We start from the raw sequence: 16665 nt of genomic DNA on the forward strand, positions 1-16665 counted from the left end.
ATTTTTGTAAGAGGATTTCTTAATGACAAGTTTGCACCTTTTTAAAGCCAATGCTATGATCGTACTTACTATAAGTTTTTCCCCAAAGATCTCTCTCACAGCAATTTAGATTTTTTTTTACAACTGGTCAACTTTAAAACCATATAAGACTTATTTCTCTTCCATATTTCAGCTAATACTCAGTGTTGCACTGATGAAATGCAGTGGGAACATTTCCTCTGTCCGTCCCGTCCCCCCTTCCGACTCACAATTTCTTTCATTCCCTAAATCTACTTTAGAAAGTCTTTCAATTCTTTGCAACATAGGAAACAAGTGAGAAAGAGAGATTGCCAGTTCTACTGTTAAAATAATTTTCGTAGATGGAATACATTGCTGGGCATGATTTTGATTCCATGTCACATGTTGGACCAACATTACATGACTAATTCTGCTAGAAAGAGAAACTGCAGACAGGAGTTTTGTTCATGGGCTGGGCCACAGTATCAGATTCTTTTAAATATTACACTGGCTTTACAAAATACAATCATTTCCACATGGAGTTTGCCACAATTAAATTGAGTCTTCACTGTAATTGCTGCAGTGACACGTGGTAGAGTAGCATATTATTCCAGGACAATCTGGAGCAAGCAGAGAGAATAGACATTGTACGAATAAACCCACTAAATCACTCAGCCTGCATTACAGGTATACAACCTGACATCTCCCACAAGTTGAACCACAGTGGCGCAGTGGTTAGAGTGCAGTAGTGCAGGCTACTTCTGCTGGCTGCCTGCAATTTGGCAGTTCAAATCTCACCAGGCTCAAGGTTGATTCAGCCTTCCATCCATCTAAGGTGGTAAAATGAGGACCCAGGTTGTTGGGGGCAATATGCTGATTCTGTAAACCGCTTAGAGAGGGCTGTAAAGCGGTATATAGGTCTAAGTGCTATTGCTATATTTATGGAGGATTTTTTTTGGGAGTAGGATAAGGTGCCTTTGAGCTACAGTGTTGACTCCTGGAAATTTCATGGACTGGTCTCTGCAATTCTTTTGCTAAGATGAAGTATTTTGCCATAACCTCCTTCCTGTAGCTGAGAGACAATGACTGCCCCATAGTTATGCAACTGGTTTCATGCTTAAGGTGGGACTAGAATTCACAATCTCCTGGCTTCTACCACTTCAGCAAACAGGCTTTCTATTATGGACTACAACTCCCAAATCCCTGACTATTGCTAACTGGCTTTACAGGAGTGTAATCCTAATTAGGAGAGGGACTCTAGGTTACAGATCCTTGATTTAGGCAACATTGGGATGGACACTGGTCTAATTTCACTGAAACCAGGAACTCTTATTAGCTTCTGCAGGACCTCACCAAACAGGCACAGATGCTTAATATACTGTGCAACAATTTATTCTTACTTTCAAGAAAGAAACACCATAAGCAAAAATAGCTTAGAAATACAAAATATACATTCATTTTACTCTTTAGTTAAAGCTTCTGGGAAGTATGCAAAAAATCAGGATCAAATGCATCTAATAAAATAAGCAACAGCTCTTGAAAACTTATGCCTTTTAATAAAAGATGGGAAAAGGGCCATCAGACTTCTGATTTTTTTTACTACTATGGACTAATACAGAATAGAATAGAATTCTTTATATATTATAATATATTATAATTAAAATACATATTATATTATTAAAATATAATATAAAATTATAATATATAATATAGTATAACATTGAATATATGAATATATACATACATACATACATACATACATACATACATACATACATACAGTCTCTCTTCCATAGGAAATATGCAAAGAACTTAAAGATTACATGGAATCAGTAAAGGATTGATTCCATGTAATTGAAGGATGAAATGTGAGGGCCGCTGCACCAAGATAGCAAATGTATTAATAAATAAATAGTATAACAAATATTTCATTTAGCTCAAGTCATAAGCATAGTCTTTTTTCTCCTCTCTTCTGGTCTTTCTTTTTTATTTTAAAATTGTGAGCTCTGGGAAACATAAATTAGCAGTAGAATGAATAACTTGCAAAAAAAATTATGGCTATCTGAAGCCATCTGATAAAGCTGACTTAATACAAAGTGGGAAGCAGTTTTTGTTGGTTTGGTTCCAGCTAAGTTTGCAAAACAAATTTTGGCGATTAAGATCTGTGGCTAATATGGTTGCTGTGGAAATCATTCCAGTCTTTCAGTCATTGTTTTGTTTTTCTTCTTCATGTTGCTTAACTGGTTTGTTAAAAAAAAAGAATTGCAAATAGAATTGACCCTGATAATAGATTATCAATTTTGTTTGGTTTTTCCAGGCAAAATGTTTTATAGCTGAATCATAATTTTGAAACTTCATTTTAACAATCTAATGGACTTCACTTCATTATCTTTTGTTTGGAACAACTTTATAAAACTGCTATCACTTTTTTTATCAGTGGTGGGTTTCAAAATTTTTTAGAACCTCTTCTGTAGGTGTGGCCTGCTTTGTGGGAGTGGCTTGCCGACCATATGACCAGGTAGGAGTGGCTTGCCAGCCATGTGACTGGGTGGGCGTGGCCAATGTGTAAAATGTGGTGAAACTCACTTAACAACGCTCTTGCTTAGCAACCAAAATGTTGGCTCAGAAACTCTGGCACTTGAAGCACGCAAATCTTAAAGCTGTCAAGTTACAAGACCCTTGCACCCTTAAACCTTTAGAAAAAAAACCCAGGGGTGTTCAAACTTGACAGTTTTAAGACTTGTGGACTTCAACTCCCAGAATTCCTCCTCCAGTCATGTTGACTCAGGAACTCTTGGCATTGAAGTTTGCAAGTCTTAAAGCTGTCAAGTTACAAGACCCTTGCACCCATAACCCTTTAGAAAAAAACCCCAGGGGTGTTCAAACTTGACAGCTTTAAGACTTGTGGACTTCAACTCCCAGAATTCCTTCCCTCTCTCGTCATCTTGATGATGTGCAGACAGATGGACGGGGGGAGCTGGAACCAGTTCTAAACAGCACTATAGATTTGCGGAACCTCTTCTATAGAAGAGGTTAGAACTGGCAGGAACCCATCCCTGATCTATATACTCTTCAGAGTGAGTTTCATGCTACAGATGGCAGATTGTGACACAGCAAATATTCAGACAGTACGGGAAAGATACCACCTATAGCCATCTATTTACTGGCATTGGGAAGCTATGTTTTGCATACACTGCTGCTATGAATCCAATAATTTTTTGCAAGCATACAATATGTCTCCCATATGGCAATTGCAGTCTGCAGAATTCAATTGGCAAGCATATCTATGCCATTATTACCCTTAAATGCTATTCTTCATTTAGTATATTTAGGATCCCTTATCTCATCTTCCTGTGGTTCAGTTCAGTCTTTCTGGTTTTCTTGGTCATGCTAATTGGAAATTCTGAGCAGTATACTCCTAATCTATTGCAAAGATATCTGGGAAAGCAGATTTGCTTAGGATATTAGCAACAGTCAATTTAGAATAATCAATGACAACACTCCTGGTTCCTACCTCCTTCAGAGGTGGGTTCCTACCAGTTCGCACCAGTTCGGTAGAACCGGTTCGTCAAATCTACTGAACCGGTTAGAAGAGGTTCCACCAGTGGACCCGGAAAGCAGGCCACACCTACAGAAGAGATTCCAAAAATTTTTGAAACTCACCACTGACACACACAGACAGACAGACAGACTCACAGAGAGAGAGAAAGAGAAAGAAAGAAAGAAAGAAAGAAAGAAAGAAAGAAAGAGTAAGAGAGAGATGAAAGAAAAAAGGAAAAAGGGACAGAGAGACAAAGGGAAGGAGAGAGAGAGAGAGAGAGAACAAGAAAACACATGGCCGGCAAGCCACTCCCACCAGGTCACATGGCTGGCAAGCCACTCTCACAAAGGAGGCCATACCCACAGGTTCGAAAAAACTTTGAAACCCGCCACTGGAACGCTTCTATTACTCTCTTGTAATAGAAATAATAATAATCTTGTAACATCACTTAAAACTTTGTAATTCTGCTATAGTATATGAAAACTGCTTAAGAGATCAGGTTTTAGAGTGAATGGAATGGCTGTTTCTTTTACTCCCAATTAGTTGGGAATAATATAAACAAGGGTTCTGAGCTCATGTAGACACAGGAAAGAGAAATGAGTTGTTTTGGCCTGAATAATATTTTTGGATGCTAGATGTTTTTAGAAATTTGAAAGGAAAGGAAAGTGGTGACATTGAGGTATGCTTTTTCTGTGTATAAATCTGTAGTTCAATAAATAAATGTGTTACAAAAAGCCAGTGACTTTAATCCTGCAACACCAGATGTTCAATGGAAGCTGCATTGGGTTTAGATTAGTTTATCTATATATTTTATTTCATTTTTTTTCAAATGCCTCACTTCAAGGGTACATAGTCATGATTTGAAAACATAATAAAATCCTACATTATGTTTTAATACACAATGGTAGCAGAAGACTCCAAAATGCATCATAATCTAGTGATTCAAAAATGTTTCTTCAAAGATTTTACTTTCATCATTTTTTTTCTTTTTCTAGAAGTCTTCTAGAAGTTAGTTATTCTAATATAACCAAAAGAATAATTTATGATGCTGTGATTTGATTCCCTGTACTCTTTGCTATCCAGGTAGTTGTGATATCTATTTTAAGGAAAAATTGGACAGGTTTCATTATTTTGTTTTGACTATATAATAGTCCCACCATAAAGCAATTACTTAGTTTTCAATCAGTGGGACAATTAAGATGGTATTGATTTTTATTCCCCAACATTTACATAAAAATAACCATTCTGTTCAGAAATATAAAGGCTAATTCATATATCAGATGATATTCTGTAAATATACAACCTACACAAAAAAATATAACTTGAATCCTTAAAATTACATTTTTAAAGATGTGTGTTATCAAATTCCACTAACTTCAGCATTTTGCACTTCTGATTTGCAATGTGGTTCACCTAATGTTTCCTTCTTCACTCATTTTCAGAAATTGAAACATTATCTTCATTAAAAATATTATGGTTATGATGTGGTATTTCCCAGTACTTACTTTTATCCCAATATTTACAGAAATGAAGCTTTTAAATATAGCTTCTAATGTTATCTACTCAAAGGACTGCCTCTTTTAAAATAAGCTAAATTTCCTTTTCACCGGAAGGCCTTTGAATGGGTTAATGTGGTTATAAAACTTGGTCTTAATAATAATAAATCAACGTACTTTATTATCAACAATCTAATTGTCTAATTTTCATCACATCAGGACTGCTTCTTGCCTTCTCTCTCCCACCCCCTTTGATGATTTCAAAATACACCACCTTTATCTTCACCATTTTTACAAAATCTTGCCAGACGATGTACAGTGGCTGGGAACTCTAGAACCCCATATCCCGTAAGCTTGATTTTGTATAGGAATGTGGATAAATCTTTCAGTTCTCTCAAACAGCCAAGCCAGATCATTAAGAACTGGGGACAATAAAAGAAACTGGATGCAGCTTGCTATCATATGAGAAGTAGAGGATCTCAAAAGAGATACCTGACACCTGCTCGGCCCTTCTAATTTTCACATCTCCTCTTACAAGGAAAAAAAAATGCATGAGGTTGGCTGTTGATTTTTGTGGTTACTCTTGTCTAGTTCACATTTCCCCCCAATTAATGGGACTGACATTATTAGGAGTGTCAAACTGATCTGCTCTTATCCTCCTGTGACCCAGGGACACAGCACCTGTAAGTGAATTGCTAATTGGTGATTACATAATTATCTTGAAAGTTTTGCCCATCTGGATGCAACCTGCAGAAGAACTGCTACTTCTAGGAAGAGTTGCCAAAGAGTCTTCTAATATGTTTAAGACCAACCTATATTTTATAGCATGAACTTTCAGAGAGATTAATCTTTTCAAGAAGTCTGTTAATCTTATTTTCTTCTCACATCTTCCCTATGCATGAAACAAAGAAAGGGCAATATAGGCATCTCACACTGACTTTGATAGTGGAATCAAAGAAGCATTGACTTGGTAGTGGAATCTTCAGCACTGTGTTTAAAAAAAACACTTTTATATATGCTTGTATTTTTTCCTGGATCAAGATAAATATCTTTCATTCAGCTTTTTTAGATGGGTGAAGCTCAAGACCTTAGTTCATCCACTGTGGAAGTGTTTCCTCCTGAAAATTGCCTAAATAATTCTGAGGAACAAAATGGAACCATAACACTCATTATTAAGGAGAGAAGATCAGTTCCGGATGACATCAATAAGCCCTTTTCTTATGCATAACTAATTTCCCTTTTTTTGGAGGCTTAATCAGATAGCCTCCAGAAAAGGAAAAATCATGAGAGATAACCACACACAATTCAGCATATGGTATTGTGAAAGGGATCACTGATTTGGAGAAAATGAAAAGTGGATTAGGCAGTAAACGATGAGCTTGCCTTGAGTGTCAGAAAAACTTCTCATTGCCAATTTCTGGAGAAGCTAAGCAGAAAGCTAGTGCTATATTCATGTTCGGTTGTGGGTTTCCCGAAGACATGTGGTTGGGCTCTGAGCAGAAGAATGCTAGAGTAGGCAACCCTGTGGTCTAACCCAGCACAGCTTTTTGTATGGTCCTATATTAGTAGCTGTTTAAGTAGAGACAAAAGCTGTATACAATCAAGAGAACGTTTCTATGTGCAGTCTGATGAAATCGGCACAGAATTTGGTTGTAGTTTTCAGCACTCTGAAACTAAAAAAATATGGATGTGATCTTAGGGATCTTAAGTTGATGTAGAATTTGTTCTGAAATCAGATGGGATAGGACTTAAATGAAAAGAAAAAGTAATCTATGGAAACTTGTTATTACTTAGGTTAAAGAAATTTGTTGTTGTTTTTAAAAAAGAAATGTTGTCTTCTTCAGCCAGTATATAAGAGCTTTGCCAATTCCCATCCAATTTACAAATCATGAAGAAAAGGGGGAAAAAACTACTTGAGCCCAATTCTCAGTCTATGTTCTAGCATGTTTCAGAAGCCCAGTTCCACATTCCCTCGTCATGAAAAGTGGTGTAATACAGCAGCTGCAAAGAGCATTTTATTCTGGAAGGCTGCCCAAATACCTGTTAAGCCAGTCACTGAATGCAAAACATCTCTATTTACTCGAGATTAATAGTTCCTTATGGGCACACTAGCGTTAATATTGTCATATAGATATGAACAATCTTTGCCTGGAGGCATATCATCATATGCATACATTTTTATTTATTGCGCTGTTTGGATGCAAAGCACACATGTGTTTGAAAACATTGCAATGTTGGATATAAAACATCTGCAGTTTTTATTTTAAATAGTCTGTGCGTCTGTTAGCCTTCACTTCCTAATAATTCTATTTCTGAATATTGCTATAAAAATAACACTTCCCTAAGAACCTTTTAATTTCAAGATAATTCATTGATTGGTTCTTGAACCTAATTTCAAGATTTATATCTGTGGTTGTTCCTTCAGGCATATGATCTGGGCCTAGCAGATAAACTGTAGTATTAAGTTTTTTTATTTGCCAGAGGCTAATCGTTTCATATTTTCCTTTACATTATGGGTGGAAGGCAGTTGGAAAAGAGATTTTGATTCAGAAGGGTATTCATTACCTCCCAGAAATGCCTCTGAACTTTTCAGATAGGAACATAAAGGCCACAAATGTCTACATAGACCTCTTGGAAGTGATTGAGATTTGTGCTGATTATGCAGCTCCTGTTCATTTCAAGAGTACTTATGCTCAGTGTCAAACTTCATTTGAGACTCAGGAAGCTATATAAAGTCATGATTATTCTGATACGTTAGAAGTTTTCTTCATATCCCAATTCAGCAGGTATGATTTACAGATTTATTCTCAATTAGTAGCTTTGTTTTGTTTGTGTGTTGGTAACTGTAAAGAATTTACTACATCCAGGGGCAAAGTCCTCAGTTTCCCAGATGGCAGACTAAGGAAAAGAGTTTTGTGATTTATCAATGACACATATTTACTGTCTAGACAGAAATAGCTTCCAGCTTTTCTGAGCTGCTTCAATAATGCCACTAGAGGCTTCTCCCCAGCTATGGTTCAGTCAAATTGAATAAGCTTCTGTATTGTTACTACCAAGTCAACTGTGTGCACTTTGTTTACTAAGTAAATGATATGATAACCCCGGATCATTGTAAGTGTATTTGTAAAGTGTGCTGTGTTAATTTAAAATAGGGCTTTGTCAGAATCATTTGTAATATGAGTCATAGTTATTATTATAGTGTCATCTGCGTGCATGACACTTTAAGAAGTATAAGGGCAGATCTCTTTCTCTCCCCTACACACACAATTTAGCAGAGCAGGAATAACAGAACAAGAAGGTAAAGACTAGTTGAATAGAGGAAATATTATATCAATCATTTCACTTACATGATTTTACTTATAGGCTAAATAAGCATGCTTTAAGGATATAGTTGAAAAGTTTAAGTGACATTTCACAGATATTCTGGGAAATCTTTCCGGCAAATTCTGAGCATTTCTGCTTTTTGCCTGATAAAGCAACTAGTTCAAACAGCAGATTTGTGAGACAGAAAGAAGCTCTGGGCTTTCTTTGAGGACACTTTTTGAAGTTCTCCTTAAGACGGCTTAGGATCTTTTAAATTATTTTACCACAAAAAGAATAGAAGTGATAAAGTCAGGTAGAGGACATAGATTTGTGATATATTTAGCTCTTTTACTAAAATGGTCAAATAGATTATCAATGTTGAGTAAGCTGCCTTCTCAGAGTAGTAGTAACCATTGGAGCTTCCTATTTTTCTTTAGATGTATGTATTCCGTTTTTTTTCAGATGGTAGCCTCACCTTTCAGTAATATACAGAATGCTCACTTTTCTTGAAGAAGCTCAAATTAGGATCAGTCAAATTTGGTTGTTGCTGTCACTAATAATATATGTTAGCAAATGTATGATACAGCTATATGTTATAAAATATCATAAGGTCATTTAGAGAGTCAACTGTGATTCTTCAGGTCTTGTTTTAATATTGCAGAATATTCTCTGTCAGCAGCCTTTAGGCACAGAAATACTGATAGCGGTACCTTAGTCTTGGGACCATGTTAGAGAAAGAAAAGGGTAAAAATAGAATACGTGACACATGCTTCCCGTACTGCCAGCCAGGAACAGTATTCACTCTTCCAGAGCATGTGTGGAAAATATGTGAGTGTGTGTATGTGTGTGTATGCATATATAGTTCCCTTTCCTACTGAACACAAAAACAACAGATACAGAAACATAAAAGCAATCCCGTAACAGTGGAGAAAATTACAATATTCACTATTGGGAAAATATTTTTGCTACTAGTTTACATAAATAATTCCTAAATGATTTCCTAATATATTCCTCACAATGTAGAATGCTAATTTCACCTTTCCAATCACATAATGGTCTTGTGTATTTATTATAACTGTTCCATTTTGAAGTTTTATGTGCTTAACAGGAGAGGAGAGGGACACTTATTTCTGTAAAGTGTGATAGGAAATAATTTAACAAGTTAGAAATCTTTCTTGGACAGTGGACTTCGTAACCAAACCTATCCGAAAACGATGGCTTCCTACTTTAAAAACATTATGCCACTAGATCTATCCTAGTAATGGAAATGGGTATGTAGTCTAAAATTAAGCACATAATTGTGTTCTTTTAAAATATTAATTCCTATATCATGTTTTATTTTATACGTAGTACGGTAGTAGCTGTGTAATACAACATAGAAAATATTATGCAGTCAATGGAGCTAGAAAAAAGGAAGGAAGGAAGGAAAGAGAAAGGAAAGAAAGAGAGAGAAGAAAGAAAGAAAGAAAGAAAGAAAGAAAGAAAGAAAGAAAGAAAGAAAGAAAGAAAGAAAGAAAGAAAATGGTATCTCTCACATTGGCCATGTTGAGTGCAAATAATGTGAGTTTAGATTCGGCAAATTTGGGGTGGGGGGTGGGAAAAATGGATCTATATGCTTTTCCCAGGCTACTGTCAAGTGTAAATGCATTTTGAGATCAGTGTTTGATATGTTTGTAGTGAGAACAAGTTTTTATATTGTGACACGTAAGTAGGTGGTTTTGAAAACAGTTTAATTCTTTTTCTGGGCCTGCTTCTCGGCCTGATGTAAGTGGCTAACTAAGCACATAATACATTTATCAGCAAACATCTGGCTTGAATAAGTAGCCTAAAGAATTGCAAGATCTGTTTTCAAATTAAAAACAAAGGGAAGGAGAAGATGTGTGGCAATAAATGTCAGAGAAATACAAACTCTTACACTGATCACAGGCTTCCTAGTCAGAGCTGAAAAACTAACAGGCCAATTTTCTGCTTTGCTACACAAAGGGAGCGCCAGACGTTCAGAGCAAGTAGCACTTGCTGTATATGAGCAAGAATCCTGCTCATCACTTGGACTCTGAACTGGAATAAGAACAGCCATGGATGCATTGTATTGAGTTTGACACCCCTGGTCTATGCCGTAGTTCTAAAATGGTAACTAAACACATCTATTGATATTTGTCTATTTTCCAGTCTTTTGCCATCACTACCCGGTGTGATGAAGGTAGAATGCTTACCCTTAGCAATAACAAGTAATGATATTGTTTAATTAATTTTGAATCATCTGGTGTTCCTCCAATTAAAATACAATACAGAAATGGGTAAAAATAGGTGTTTTTTTTATTTATCAGACACTCTTTTTAAAATTTGTCAAGAGTCTGTCTGTCAGCTCCTCTCCATTAGTTAATTAGGAAAGAATGACCATGAGACTCCATGTGTAGAAATCAAATGTACTTTTACTAATTAAAAATGGTTAAAGGCAATGCATAGCGAAGTCTGGTTAATTAGGCGCGAAAACAGTTGATATATAGAATAGCCCATTCCCCACCCCTTGGCATCATAGACCCAGTCCAATCATAAGTCTTCCAAATGTCAGGTGCAAGATAACTTCAAAAGGCATCACGAAGATGGAATGTCGGTGCCGTTAGACCTGGCGGGAAACACCCACGCATGCGTAGTTCAGTCAGTCGGTAGACTCCAGAAACTTCCACCAGCACAATGAGTAACCCCTCCCAAATACAATGCCCTCCCTCCCCGTTTCATGGCAGCTGAAGCGACAGCAAAGCAGAAGCTGACACTGTCTCCCATGTGACATCATTATATATCTTTATCGGAAACTGAGCCTCACATCATAGAACTACAGTATGACTCATAACTCACTAGGAAATTCTACAAATCATAAGAAAGATATCAATATTTGCATGTAGTAAAGAGATACTTTTTCCTCTCCTCTTGTGGCACTTGAATTCTTGAATTTTGCTGAGAACAGGTAGAAAAGAAGTCCCACTATAGTCCCAGGCTATATCAAGTTGGAATAGATATGAACCATTGAACTTGTCTGTTATTGAAGCTTTTTAAATTAATGCAGCATTTTGATTGGCTACAAGCCATATTTCTAAGTAGTTCATAAGAATTCATTTAAATAATACTGTTTTCCATTTTCCCACTGTATATTAATACCTGTTTTTATATGATGTAGGCAGTTCAGCAGTTGGTACACAAACAATTTCAAGACGGACAATATAACAAGTCTAGTTATTAAAATGTGCACATGTACTTAAAATCCAATTTTCCCATGCTAATGTAAATAAGCTCTAAGGGAAAATGCCACCCCAAGCTGCACACCAGTTTAAGGCTTTCTGTACATGCCTAATGAGCTTTGCATTGACTCCATGTAGTGATTGCTGCATTTAAGCAATGTTCAACCCTACTAGTACAGGAGTGGGCAACTGTGAAAACTTTACACCTGTGAACTTCCACTCCCAGAATTCCTGAGCCAGCATAGCTCAGTATTTGATGTCCATAGGTCATTGTTGAAGTCCACAGATCGTAAAGGTGCCATAGTTGCCTATCCCTGTACTAGCATACAAGTCTTGTCATTGGTCAAGCTAGAGCCAATTGGAGTCATAGTGGAAGTTGCAGTTAATTAATTGACTCTGTAACACAACTTAGGTTAATGAAACTTTGCCCATGCCCCCAACTCTGCGCTATTTGTAGAGTGAATGGCCCCCTTTTCTGTCCTATAATGGCAGCTCTTTCAATCATTTCAAATAAAGATTTGCCAATATTCCAAAGGCTCTTCAGTTACCACTTCGTAGACAAGAGAAGAAAATAACTTACCTTTCGCATTACCTTCCATATGGAAGTCTCCTTCCATATTCCCATGTTTCCTAACATTTTCTGGGATTGAAACCACTTAACGTAATCCAATGGTTCATTTAGACAATGTAACAATATAATGATATGTTGGTTCAGGAATCTCCTCACCACACCCTTATCCATCCCGCAACCTTCCTAATTAGACAAACACTCCATGCAACAGTATTTGGACACTGATACAGAAGACTACCCCCCCTTTTTTTTTTAAAGGTGACATTGATTTGCTATATTTCTATACCTGTGGTTGGATAATTATGCAGCAAATAAGCTTATTGAAGTTGTACAGTTAATGCTCTGCTTGTACCTTTCACTAGAAAAAGTCACCTTTCCTGTCCTTTATCTGTGAGTTATACAGATTTAAATTTTTCATAAACATAAAATACTTGGGTTAATATTTTTTTTAAATAGGCCAATTTGTTGACTGTATAGTTGCAATATCAGTAGACTCAAAAGTTGAAATGTCCATTAAGTTTCTAGGAGATTATTGTTATGAAAAAGAATATTACTTCAAGATAAATATATTTTAAGAGGGATCACGCGCTTAATCCCCATTATATACTTTATACAGAGATGTTAATGAGAAGGTGTCTATACCAAGTTAAAGCCCCTCAGATTGGCAAATTGAGATGACATTATGATTATAGTGGACTTTTAGTAACTATATCCTTTTGAATAGGACCTTCTATGAATATTCTCCTGTTGAGGAGGGAAGTCTAAATGTTGTTGTACCTCTGAAATCATATAAACTTTAAAATCCAGGTATACTAAACAGGGATCTTTATTTCCAGTCTTGAAAGCTGCCAGGCAGATTTGGTAATGAATAAATAGATCAGCGTTTACATTTTGATCTGGAATCAATGAGATATTGGTGCTGTGGAATAGCTCACATTTGAAATCAGTAGGAAAAGGTGTATTCTTGGAAGCTTGATGCAGACAAGAGAACAAGAGTTTGAAGCACTTGATTTCGGTGGGTTCCTTTAAAGACCTTGAGAGATTGAGTTTTGAATGTGACTTTCTATAACGTTAACTTGGCAACATATACAACTGAAACATGTTGTGGCTTGAATTCTTTAGCAACATCCAAAATTCCCATAGAAGCAAATATCTCAGGATTGAAATGTGGAGTTCTTGGTGCTCTCTGAGCTTGGTTGTTTGCTTGCAGGTGTTTCATTGCACAATCAGATAATATCAGCAGTTCAAGGCTTCTGCAGTATTAGGATCCTTAAGAGAATCACAACAATTCAATTTTATTAAAAAAAAATGAACATGTAATACTCAAGCTATGACTTTAATGGAGCCTGTGCATCAAGGCTGCAATTAGTGAGAATCATAAAACAGGTCAGTCATATGACCGACATTATTTTACAACCTTTTTAAAGGCAATCGTTAAACCAATGGAAGCAAATGTCAGTTTTTGGCGAAACTGATGTAAAATGCAGAATGCTACAAGCAGTCATAAATGTGGTTCAGTTATTGAGCACCCTAATAATGAATAAGAGTAAATTTCTGGAGCTGAAGTTCATACTTTTAGAAGATACCAATGTTATAGTCAGCAGCCAGACTGAGAAGGATTCAGAAAATGGTTTTATATACAACTATCTAAGCTCCTTCAGAATTAGGAAGGAGACCTACTTACCAGTTCACAGAAAGGCAGTAAAAATAAAGTAGAAAGATGAGGAACATTCTTCTCAAATGTATTGTACTGGTTGTAGATAGGAAATAGTTCAGTTGCCAGAATTATTTGTAACCCCCTCTCTTTCTACTTAATAAGTCTTGGTAAAGAGACATTGAAAATCATGCTTGTAATAAGAATTACTTTTTATTTTAGGAAGGAAGGAAGAAGTATCACCCTACTTCAGAGGGCAAAAGCTCATCCATCCTTTTTCCTATTAAGCCCAGATGAGACAGAGACAAAACCAACAGCCCCAGAGACAGAACCAAACACAATGCAAGCTTGTCTGTTGATTGACTTCCATTCTGTGTTTTAAGCCAGTTTCCCTCTTGAGATGTCATTCTGCAGAAGTGCTGGGATCGTAACTCCTAAACTTAGATCCTCCTTATAGAAACCGGAGGAGTTTCGGTCCAAGGACTTCTGGTAAGCACCTAGTTGGGGAAGGCATCTCTAAGCTGCTGTCCTAGTCATACCTGGGAAGAGGTCCCATCGAATTAAGTAGGCATAGTCATATGTTTGGCATTACCAGGCCCAGCAGAGATGATGTTATATTGTTTGGTTTTCTATGTTGTCAGTGTTTAGTTGCATTCTGGCTCTCCAAACCAATGGAAGATGAGCCGTGGGTACGTAAGAAAGACTAGGGCTTTTTTTTGTCCCCTAAAACAGGAGTCTCCAACCTTGGCAACTTTAAGACTTGTGGACTTCAATTCCCAGAGTTCCTCAGCCAGCTTTGCTGGCTGTTGCAGTTGAAAAGCTTTTCTGGCTGAGGAATTCTGGGAGTTGAAATCCGCAAGTCTTAAAGTTGCCAAGGTTGGAGACCCCTGCCCTAAACAATCTTCATATTAACCAGGAAGTCACTTCCAAAAATCATGAGCCTTCTTTCCCCCCCCGTATACCATCCCACCAAAAGGTGGCTGATACATTTATGGGAGGTAGATGCCTTTGTCTCAGTGTAACTTCATTTTTGTGATATTTTGCTAGCTCAGACATTTTATGAACGTAAGTGAAAATAGTGCCAATTGTGCCAGCTTCAATGGGCTTCTGCGTGCAACCGAAGGCTTCTTTTGGCAGAGCTCAGCTGTATGCATATTAGGAGCTCCTGTAATATGGCTTGCCAGGAGGTAGCCAGACACTAGTGCAGATTGAACTACTTAGCTGTGGTTTCCCTCTTCCCTGCCTCTTCCAATCTCTTGTTTTCATTTGTTATGTTTAAGCATCCCATATGTTATCACTAGGAGGTTCTATCTAGCTGGTGCTTTTTTCTTTCCTTAAAGTTGCAGTTGAAAAAGGTAAGCAACAGCTGTATAAGCTCAGTTAAAATGGTATCTCTGATTAATACACAAAATAAGCAGTATGCAAAAAGCCCTGAGAGGGGTTTAAAATAACAGCTTCAAAAATAGTGAGGTAATGCAAAGAAGTCTTCAGTATTGGACCCCGTAGGATCTAATTGCTTGGATACCTAAAAGAATTATTTGCATTTGCCAGACTCCTTTATGCAAATTCCTTGTCATATTATGCTGCTTGTTGTGGGTTTGTTGAAACCCTGCAAGAGAGATGAAACAGAGGACCAAATTACTGCAGTGCCTGAACCTGGGCTTTTCTAGATAAAATACAGATTCTGTTGTTTTGAACTGATTTTTCTTCCTGTCTTTTCCATTAAAGAGTCTTATTATGACATTTCTAGCAATTTAAAGCAGCATTTCTTTAGTGACCATTCAAAGTTATGACAACACTGAAAAAGTGACTTAGGACCGTTATTTCACACTTACAATGATCGCAGCATCCCTATGGTCATGTGATCAAGATTCAGACATTTGGCAACTGGTTCATATTTATGACTGTTGCAATAGCAGTAGACTTATATACCGCTTCATAGGCCTTTCAGGCCTCTCTAAGCGGTTTACAGAGAGTCAGCATATTGCCCCCAACAATCTGGGTCCTCATTTTACCCACCTCGGAAGGATGGAAGGCTGAGTCAACCCTGAGCCGGTGGGATTTGAACCGCTGACCTGCTGATCTAGCAGTAGCCTGCAGTGCTGCTTTTAACCACTGCGCCACCTTGGCTCTTACAGTTGCAGTTTCCTAGGGCCATGTGATCACTTTTTGCGAACTTCTGATAAGTAAAGTCAATGGGGAAGCCGGATTCCCTTAACAACCATGTTACTAACTTAACAACTGTGACAAGGAAGGTTGCAAAATGGGACAAACTCACTTAACATCTGTCTTGCTTAACAATGGAATTTGTGGTCATAAGTCTTGGGACTACCTGTAGAGAGGTGCAATGAGGGTATGTCTCATTATTTTACATGACTTAAGAGTGTTTCATTGAGGGTTTACTCTTAAGTCATGTAAAATAATGAGACATACCCTCATTGCACCTCTCTACAGGTAGTCCCAAGACTTATGACCACAAATTCCATTGTTAAGCAAGACAGATGTTAAGTGAGTTTGTCCCATTTTGCAACCTTCCTTGTCACAGTTGTTAAGGAATCACTACAGTTGTTAAGTTAGTAACATGGTTGTTAAGGGAATCCAGCTTCCCCATTGACTTTACTTATCAGAAGTTCGCAAAAAGTGATCACATGGCCCTAGGAAACTGCAACAGTCATAAATATGAACCAGTTGCCAAATGTCTGAATCTTGATCACATGACCATAGGGATGCTGCGATCATTGTAGGTGTGAAATAACGGTCCTAAGTCACTTTTTCAGTGTTGTCATAACTTTGAATGGTCACTAAAGAAATGGTTGTAAGTCAAGGGCTACCTGTTTTGATCCAATATTATATTACAAAAAAAGAAG

At 37.1% G+C, this 16665-nt stretch overlaps 1 protein-coding gene across 4 annotated transcripts in view; it reads left to right on the top strand.

The window, feature by feature from the left end:
• Positions 1-16665, top strand: part of NFATC1 (nuclear factor of activated T cells 1) — a 133586-nt gene that overhangs the window by 48561 nt on the left and 68360 nt on the right. The gene's annotated exons all lie outside the window — the stretch shown is intronic.

The sequence above is a fragment of the Thamnophis sirtalis genome, unplaced genomic scaffold (assembly GCF_051295495.1).
Source record: "Thamnophis sirtalis isolate CommonGarterSnake01/CBP01778 unplaced genomic scaffold, rThaSir2_p1.2 scaffold_2, whole genome shotgun sequence".
In the NCBI taxonomy this organism is placed as follows: Eukaryota; Metazoa; Chordata; class Lepidosauria; order Squamata; family Natricidae; genus Thamnophis; species Thamnophis sirtalis.